This window comes from Camelina sativa, chromosome 10, assembly GCF_000633955.1.
Source record: "Camelina sativa cultivar DH55 chromosome 10, Cs, whole genome shotgun sequence".
Lineage (NCBI taxonomy): Eukaryota > Viridiplantae > Streptophyta > Magnoliopsida > Brassicales > Brassicaceae > Camelina > Camelina sativa.
Window position 1 is genome coordinate 9186739 of NC_025694.1, and position 10139 is coordinate 9196877.

General features: G+C 35.3%; 2 pseudogenes; both read right to left on the minus strand.

Annotated features, from left to right (window-relative positions):
• Positions 1182-4642, minus strand: LOC109126815 (annotated as a pseudogene).
• LOC104718096 lies at positions 5525-8809 on the minus strand (annotated as a pseudogene).

Consider the following 10139-nt stretch of genomic DNA (forward strand, 5'->3'; position numbering starts at 1 on the left):
GAATTAACATATTATATTATAAATATAATTATGAACGTATATGAAAATGAAAATGAGAAAGGAAAAGATACTTGAGGATGTTGGACTGTAATGGACCGACGAATTCATTGCAGGTCATAAACCGCTGACGAGCAGTATGGGAAGAATCGAGTTATTGGCCGTGGTCTTCTAAGAATGGGGTTTGGGAGCCAGAAAAAGTGTTAATGGCCAAACCTATAAGGAATGTAAAACTTCTCAAATAATATAAAGAAAACAGAAATGTTTTAATGTGGTAGTTGCCATAATAGTACATAAAATAATATCGAAGTTATTGATTAAAAATAAGACGTTTGTTTGATTGATAAACATTCTGAATCTATGCTAAGTAATGATTGTGATTATATTTGGAACGTGATTACTGTATGTCCAGTGGGCAGAGTTTGATCTCCTCACTGAGTAAACTTGTTTACTCACCCCCTTATTTCCCTTTTCCCATGTTAGTAATTAAGTTCAAGAGCTGCAGTTTGAAGTTTGTTCGTTGGTAAATTTTAAAGAAAGAAATGTTTTTGTCCAGACCGGATGGATTACACGTTGTCCCGTCTTTTGTGACGGTACGGGTGTTACATTAAAATATGTTGCTAGTTACATGATATATGTGTATCACATTAGTAACATAATTTGTTGTTATGAATTAACATATTATATTATAAATATAATTATGATAGTATATGGAAATGAAAATGAGAAAGGAAAATATACTTGAGGATGTTGGACTGTAATGGACCGACGGGTTCATTGCAGGTCATAAACCGCTGACGAGCAGTATGGGAAGAATCGAGCTATTGGTCGTGGTCTTCTAAGAATGGGGTTTGAGAGCCAGAAAAACTGTTAATGGCCAAACCTATAAGGAATGTAAAACTTCTCAAATAATATAAAGAAAACAGAAATGTTTTAATGTGGTAGTTGCCACGAAAGTACATAAAATAATATCGAAGTTATTGATTAAAAATAAGACGTTTGTTTGATTGATAAACATTCTGAATCAATGCTAAGTAATGATTGTGATTATATTTGGAACGTGATTACTGTATGTCCAGTGGGCAGAGTTTGATCTCCTCACTGAGTAAACTTGTTTACTCACCCCCTTATTTCCCTTTTCCCAGGTTAGTAATTAAGTTCAAGAGTTGCAGTTTGAAGTTTGTTTATTGGTGAATTTTAAAGAAAGAAACGTTTTTGGCTAGACCAGATGAATTACACGTTGTCCCGTCTTTTGTGACGGTACGGTGGTTACAGATGCCTTGATCTAAAAGAATCGACTCATCTCCCAGAGAATGGATCCGCCGTTCTTTTTTCTTCTGGAGGTCTAATGAATAAACCTCGAAAACCCGAAGGGACCAGATTCTAGAATTCTCTACCAACATTTGTTCAACCTTGAGGACTTTTCCTGTCAATGTGACTACAAGTATTGTGACATTACTGTGCCAATTGTTATCCGGATGCCGAGGCCATTTGTCCACATAAACCAAACACTGAAAGGTTTGTTGTGGAACCTCACCAGAAAAATCAAAGATTTTGAATTCATCATGGAAGTTAAGGAAGTAAAGCTTGTGATCCCTGTAAACCATGTTGAAACAAAATGAAGTTTCCAGGATCTTATTCCACGAGGTATCTCCTTTCTTGGAATAAACCACACACCAAAATCCAAATCCCCATATGACTAGGTAATTTTTGGTTTTCTTGTCAATCCGTAAAACAGGGAATCGTACAGACTTAATCCTATCTCCGTATGTATTTTTTTTGTGACTTGTACCACTATAAGAAAACAGGCCAACGGCCACTGTGGTAATAGTCGCTAAATAGTCGTTAAATAGTCGTTAAATAGTCGATCAGACAAGCTGGAGTGCGTGGCGAGGGAGCATGGCTCGATCAGACAAGCTGGAGTGCGTGGCGAGGGAGCATGGCTCGATCAGACAAGCTGGAGTGCATGGCGAGGGAGCATGGCTCGATCAGACAAGCTGGAGTGCGTGGCGAGGGAGCATGGCTCGAGCGTGGTGTATACACATCCACTAAAACAATGATAACTCTTGAACCACACTTCCGATTGGTTTGAAATAAACGGCGTTGGAAAGATAACTCAATTCCCTACAACTTTGATGAAGACGTTGAAAGCTAAATCCCACTCGAGTGGAATGGCTCGAACGGATGGCTCGGTTGACGCTTCCCGGAGTGTTGCGCAGCGGATGGGTCGAGCGCTGTGTTCCCGACGTCTCCTAGATAGCTGAAATACTCCAAAATGCACAATGTATGCAATAATGATGCAAGAACTACCTAAACATGCAAAGTGTATAGAAAGGACTAGAAAATGAAGCAAAACAATGTGTTATCCTAGCTAAATGCATAATAAATATATGCTAAGGAGAGACAAAATATAGACATATCAGTGGATTGTTCTGAACATCAGGCGACGGAACAGGCAGATCAGGAACTCGGTTGCCGGAGCTCTGGAAAAGCGTCTGTGGCGGTGGGAAGTTCCGGAAATGGGGTGCTCGTAGTTGTTGGGGGATAACACGTTCTTCCTCCGACGGCGTGAACGGCGGAGGAATTCGAGCAGTCGGGGTGGAATTATACTGCGATGGTAGAGGTTTGGTTCGATGAACGGCTGTGGATGGGTTAGATGGTCTGGCTCTCTGAGGGTTGGTGAGATGAACGGCTGCGGATGGGTTAGATGGTGTCGCTCTCTGAGAAAGGTTGGGTGCAACCTTTCTCTTTTTGTTTTCTTAACCGTCGAAGACATCAAGTGGTTCGGAGATTTCAAAGAAGGAGATAGAAGAAGAGATTGACTCGAAGAAGAACGAAACTAAAAAGAAGAAGAGAGATTGAAACTAAGAAGAAGAAGAAACTTTGATCAGTCGGCTTAGGTTTAATCGAAGAAGAAGAGAGATTGCAAAGGAGAAGAAGAGAGTCGGCTTAGGTTTAGGTTTTCTGAATTAGGTTTAGGTTTTGTTAAAAAGAATTGGGTTTTAGGTTTAGATTGTTGGGCTGCGGATGGTTTAGGGCCCAACAGCATATGATCCAATTATATTTTATTGCGTTAGTCAATATAAAGTATACGTTGTTGACTTAATCACAAAAGAGTTAATGGCTCAGATGGTTAATGTACTATAGTTAGTCTCTTTAGGTTCAAGTAACCCCAATGTTAATATTTTTTTAATTTTTTTTTAACAATTCAGCTAATAGTTTGACATAGTTTATAGTTTCACATTGTTTACATATAAATTAAAGTACATAATTTATATTACATAGCTTAAAAAACTAAGACTATATTACATAGTTTATCTATTACATAGTTTTTATATATATAATTATTAGGGTTCTTCGTCGTCTTCTTCTTCATCATCCGAAGAGATAAATTACACATAAATTCATCTTCAGGTTCCGCGTCTGCAACATCATAATCCAGATTTATTGGGTCTCCCCTTTCCAAATTGTCTACTACGACATCTTCAATTGTAGTCATCAATATAACATCATCAGTTTCTGTTTGCAAAAAAGTAAGTTCTCCAGAAATATTTCTCTTCAGATTTACTTTTAGAACATTGAGCCACAAATGCTTCGGTTTCTTTATGTATGGGTACGAAATATAACAAACTTGATGGGCTTGAGATGTTGTTTTGCAATCAACGTGTAAAGGTTACACATATTATATATGAAGGTGATAGTGACAATATATAATTAATGTGGACAATTATATACATACCTAGAATAAATGGTTCGTATTAATTGTACTTTCTGGATGAAAGAACGTCTACAACGCCACCATTACTTATGCGGGTGGCTCTACCAATAACAGGGTCATACCACTTGCACTTAAATAGTTGCCAAATTTACGACAACACAAGCAACTACACAATCAGTCGCTAAATTAGCGACTATTTTGCGACCTGCCGCAAATGTCGCAAAATAGTCACCAAATTTACGACAACACAAGCAACTACACAATTAGTCGCTAAATTAGCAACTATTTTGCGACAACATTCACAACTTCCTTACTTCGTCGTTTTTTAGTCGCCCTTTAGCGACTAATTTAGCGACTCAATATTTTTGTCGCAAATTAGCGACTAATACACGACTATATATGGTTAGTCGCAAAATAGTCGCTAAGTAGTGGGTAATTTATCGCTAAATTTAACGACTACGCATTTAGTCGCCGATTGTAGTTGGAAAAACCGTGTTTTCTTGTAGTTACTGTTTAACTCATAATCTTTCCATAATAATAAAGATGTTCACAATGTAGAGCTTATTCAGAGGATCTTTCATTAGGAGCCAGCTTCCATAGGTTGCCTTACAAACGCTTTTTGCAAACTCAACACCAAGATCTTGCGTTTTGTAAAGCTTGTCTTTTTCATCGGGATTGTACAACGTGCATGAATAGTGGTTGTCATTGTTTTTGTTGTGGTTGTTGTTGGTGTAGTCTTCAGGGAAGAGAATCGACCAATGGATCTAGTTTTTGGGCACGGAGTGTCTCGAAACAGAGTACCAAGACGAACAGACCGATTTTGATCGTTGGAAATTAGCGACGCTGAGACGTTCAAACACCGAAATCAAGAGGAAGCTCCGACCAGGAATGGGACGTATGAGAATTAGGGTTATGTTTCTTCTCCATGGAAAATTAGAGAAACAGGGGAAATCTCTTTATAGGCTCGTTTTTGCTGTCAAATATGGGCTTCTTTCTTCGGCCCACTCTACAGTTATCCGTATGCATTTAGCTTGTTCAGTCAAGAAAGAAACATCAAGTAAACGTACTTGCCAAGAATGTGTAGAGCCATTCGTCGTGAGGTAGATTTGTATGATTCTTGTTTGTCGTTCTAAAGACTCCCTATGGCTTGAATCCTTGTGGAAAAAAAATATCTACCACAAAAGGATAATGATCAGTAGAGAAACATGGATTCATGTTTCGGGTTGGTTCTGAATAATAATTAGTTGTTATTTTACACTTTTTGCAAACTAAAGATTTTAAGACTCTACAGAAACATATAATGATGGCCTTTGGTTTAATATAAAATGCTAGCTTTTCTTTGAATATTGTGCGAGTCATTGGATTCCAATAACCAATCTCCAAAATGTGTGAAGCTCTAGTAAATCAAACCTTCTATACACAAAGGTGGTGAGGTCTTTGATGTTCGGTAAGCATTTGTGCTGCTAAAATGATCTAGGATTTTTGTTTCATCAGTGGATGCTTGTGCTGGCAGCTAATGAGAAAAGATCATCTCAAATTTCTAACAGAAAAATACAAAGATCGTCACAATAGGGCAATGTCAAGTTGTTCATACATAGCTAGACTCTTTCATTTTCTCATGGACTCTTGAAACTAATTCTGTAAACAAACTTTTATTTTTATTTTCAAGTAGTCTCTACAAAATTCGCTATGAAAGATTATTCTGAAATAATTCAAAGATGTTCCCCTTTCCAGTAGATCAGAACCCATTATCTCAAAACCCTAATCACGAAAAAATAAACTTTCAAAAGAACTTTATCTTTATCCCAATAGAAACTATTTAGATTCCACAGCAAAAGCTTACTTTAAAGCAACATACTGATAGTGTAAAATAACATACTGATTAAAACCAAAAAGAAAAGAAAAAAAAAACATAGCTAAGATCAATCATGTGTGAGTGAAACTAGGTAAGAACCATCGAGCTCTAGAGAGTTGAAGGGACGAACAATCAAATTTGTGCAGTAGCTCCATCTTCTGTGTCTCGAGATTAAAGATAAATATAGCACTTGCGTTCTTTTTATGACTACCACTAAAATAGATGGAGTTTTTATAGAATCCCTCAATGTCATTGGCGGGGACAGTGATGCCTAGATCCAAAAGCATTGCCTCTTCACCCAAAGAATCAACTTTTTTACATTTCTTAAGCAACCCTGATGAAGAAATCATGAAAACCCGGAAGGACCAGGTTCTAGAGGTAGGTATCCAAAATTTTTCAACCTTGAGGACTTTTCTTGTTACTGTAACTACAAGTTTCGGGTAACTAATGTACCATGGTTTACTGAATTGAAGACGACGCCCTAGATTACTTAACTGAAGAGGACGAAAACTTGATTTATGCAATAAGCTTACCACCTTGAAAGTTTTGTCGTTGCCCATCATTACTCCAGAAAAAAATCTAAGATTTGGAAAGTACCAGTGTCCCTCGAGATGTAAAGCTTGTGATCCTTGTAAACCATGTCACCGAAATCTGAACTTTCGGGAATTTGATTCCACACACAATTCTTGGCAGAAACCACACACAATTTTTCAAGTGCCCATAGAACTATATAATCCTTGGTTTCCTCGTCAATCCAAAACACAGGGGAGCGTATATTTATACCTTTGTACTTGCTTGCTTCGTCGTGTATGTCGTGTGAAATGTGAAACCAATCAGCTATGGTTCGTTCAACCTTTACCATGCCAAGCTGTGACTCCACTGGAGGAAGATTGATCTTCTCGCGAGTGAATAGATTCAAAACGTATAGATTATACAGAGGATCTTTCATAAGGAGCCAACTTCCATAGGTTGCAATACAAACACTCTTTGCAAATTCCACACCAAGATCTTGCGTTTTGTATAGTCTGTCTTTTTCCTCGGGATTGAACAACGTGAATGAGTTGTTGTTCTTGTTATTGTCTTCGGGGAAGAGAATCAGCAAAGGGACCTGATTTTTTGTCACGGTCGAAGCAGAGTACCAAGACGAACACACCGATTTAACTCGTTTAAAATCAGCAAATCGGAGGCGTTCCAAAACTAAGTTCAAGAGATCTAGAGGAAGCTCCGACCAGGTATTAGGGTATAGGGTTCTTCTCCATGATAATGCTGAGAGCGGCGGAAAAAAAGATTTTACAAACTTAACACGTTTGAAGAATAAGTACATCTCCAATATTATATACTCGAAAGTAGACCACGCGATCCGTGGTTTATGTATGCATTATTAATTTAAAATATAAAACGAAGTTTTTATTCAATTATATATGAAATGTACAGATGTAATTGTTAATATATGTCTTAAAAAATGATATTCATAATACTACGGTTCAACTACAATTTATAATTTATATATGTTATATAGTGTTTTATAGAATGGTCATGAAAAAGAGGAAAGTTAAAGTAAATATTATTAAATATTTTTGATTACAATGTCTTGTTGAAATTATTTAAACAGTATGTTACTATAGTAATAATAGTAATAAGACAATTACTTATAGCAAAGTCAACTATATATGGTATTTTCGTTAAATATGATAAATTATATTTTTTATATTTATTATATATTTTTTATATTTTTTTGGAAAATAAAAAACAGATAAGTAGTCTAGAAAGAAAAGTGTAAGATCTTGCCTAAATTTTTTGATAGATAATTTTATGTTGTCCTATATCTTAATTTTATTGTCATCATCTAAAAGTAAAAGTTTCCAAAAAAATAGTTTTATATATGATAAGTCAATTTTAAAATAATTTATTAAAACAATATCACAAAACAAATATCTTATACTATAAGTTTAACCAATTTTAATAAAAACTCATGAAAATTAAAGTGTGTGAAATTTAATATAGTTTTTGTTTTCTATATATTGTTTCTATTTCTAATCATTTTAATATAAATATTACGATTAACAATAAATTAAATTTTGAAATTATTGTTTCCTGTTATATTATAGGATGATAAAGCAATTCTGTTATGATATCATTATGTTTTTTTAGTACATATAATTTAAACACAATCAAAATGTAACTTATAAACTACTATTAAATACAATTTTTGAGTGGTATCTTTAATACAATATATATGATTATTGAATATAATGTGAAGTTTTTATATATTAGAAAATCTTTGATACTAAATTAGTCTATCATAAATCAATTTGGTTTCAGTTTTTACTTTGAAATGTATGAAACCATTTTATAGTAATAGGATAATTAGTTACAGCAAAGTTAATTAATTTTTGTATGTTCGTTAAATAGTTATGATAAATTAATTTATTTATAGTTTGGTTTTTTTGGAAAAAAAACTGATAAGTATTCTAAGAAAAAAAAAGTGTAATACCTTACGTTGATTGATAAACTAGGTTGTCCTATATATTAATTTTATTTTCATATCTAAAAGTAATAGTTAACAACAAATAATTTTATAGTATGATAAGTCAATTTTAAATTAATTTATTAAAACTAAATCACAAAACATATATCTTGCACTCTAAGTCTAACCAATTTTTTTTTATAATTATTCATGAAAATAGAAATGTGTCAAAATTAATATACATATTTTTCTTCTATAAATCGTCTCTATTTCTAATCATTTTAAAATAAATAGTATAATTAATAATAAATTAATTTTGAATAGCTGGTGAGGATCCTATGGATTAGAATTTAATGGTAGTGGAAGATAATTAAACCAAATTTGGAAAAGTTTAGGAGATTTTTAAAATATACCATAGGAGGAAAACGGAGATGATGCTAAATTTGAGAATTAATGGAAATGAAGCGTAAGAAGTGATGAGACCCAATCGGATTTTGAAACAAACCTGTTAGAAAGATAAACATTGATGGTCCCTTCGTCGACCCATGTGTGTAGCGGCTTGACTGATTGAGCGTTCTTTAGCCTGTAGCTGATAAACGGAAATGAAATCTCAATGGCTCGATGGAGAAAGAAACTTCGGAGGTGGGAAGATGAGTACAAAAGCACTAAGGCTACTGGTACGATGGTGAAGAAGTGAGAAGATGAGATCAGGTGAACTGCCATCGTTTTTGCCGTTTGGTTTTAGGTGCTGACAATATATTTTGATGGGCCTGTATTTTGACTAATTTGTGTAAGGGCAATAAATAGAGTTAAGGTAGACTAATAATGGGCCTTTTACAAAGTCAAAAGCCTGTTGAGTGGTTAAAAACAAAAGTTTTATTAAAGTGGAATGAGAACATGTATCAGCTATATAATTAGTCAGGTGTCATATTTTTAGAAGAAGTTGAGGAAAACCTTCTATATAAGATATGACCTTTTTTTTGGTATATTGGCCCTGTTTGTTTCGTCGTCGCAGACGGCAGCGGTAGCGGTAGTGGCAGCGACAGCGTCTAACATTACCGCAGGTTGTTGTTCGTTTCATCGCCGCTATCTCTGCCGCTGACGCTGCCGCTGCCGCACATATATTGTTCGTTTTGTTAACGCTGCCGCTGTCGCTACCGCAACCGCAGGTTTTGTGTTCGTTTTGCTGACGCTGTGGCAATTTTACACTCAATTCTTATTTTATTTTTATAAATTTGTATCATTATATTTTAAATGTAATTTAAATCTTTTACAACCAGAAAATATTTTTTATTTTAGCTGGTAATAATTTTCAGTTAGATATATAGTTATAACAACATATATAGTAAAAATTTCTAATAAGGTAAACGGCCTTGACCATATTCATTCGTGATGTTTTTACGCAGAGCTTCCATCGCTCTATCACCAGTCGGCTCATATGCAATATGTTGTTCTTCTTCTTCTTCTTCTTATTCTTCTTCTTCTTCTCCTTCTCCTTCTCCTTCTTCCTCTTCTCCTTCATCACCATGATATGCTTCTGTACTTTGCCAATGTACAAAATCATGATCTTCCCTATGTGAATCCCGTATGAAGTTGTGTAGTGTCATCGTTGCCGTTACGAGTTTAATCCACTTAGTGAGACCATATTTTGGATGCTTACGATCCAAAATCCTCCATTTTGCTTTCCACACTCCAAATGTCCTCTCAATCACAGATCGCATACCTGAATGCTTTCTGTTGAACAACTCTCGTGCACTTACTGGTGGTCATCCTCTAGCAAATTGACCAAGATCATATCGCAAACCACGATGTGGACCAAGATACCCTGTCCTTGTGGGATACCGAGAGTCAACAAGATAGTACTTCCCACTAGGCGGATGTGGGAAAAAAGGTCCATACCTCGCACAATGAGTCAAGACCTTTGTATCATGTGCTCTACCAGGTACACCGACATATGCGTATGTGAACTTCATATCGAAGTTACATATAGCAAAAACATTTATTGTAGGTTCTTGCTTTCTACCTTTATATGCTTCTGCAGATCGACTTGGAGGACGAACCGGGATATGAGTTCCATCAAGTGCTCCAACACAATCTTTAAA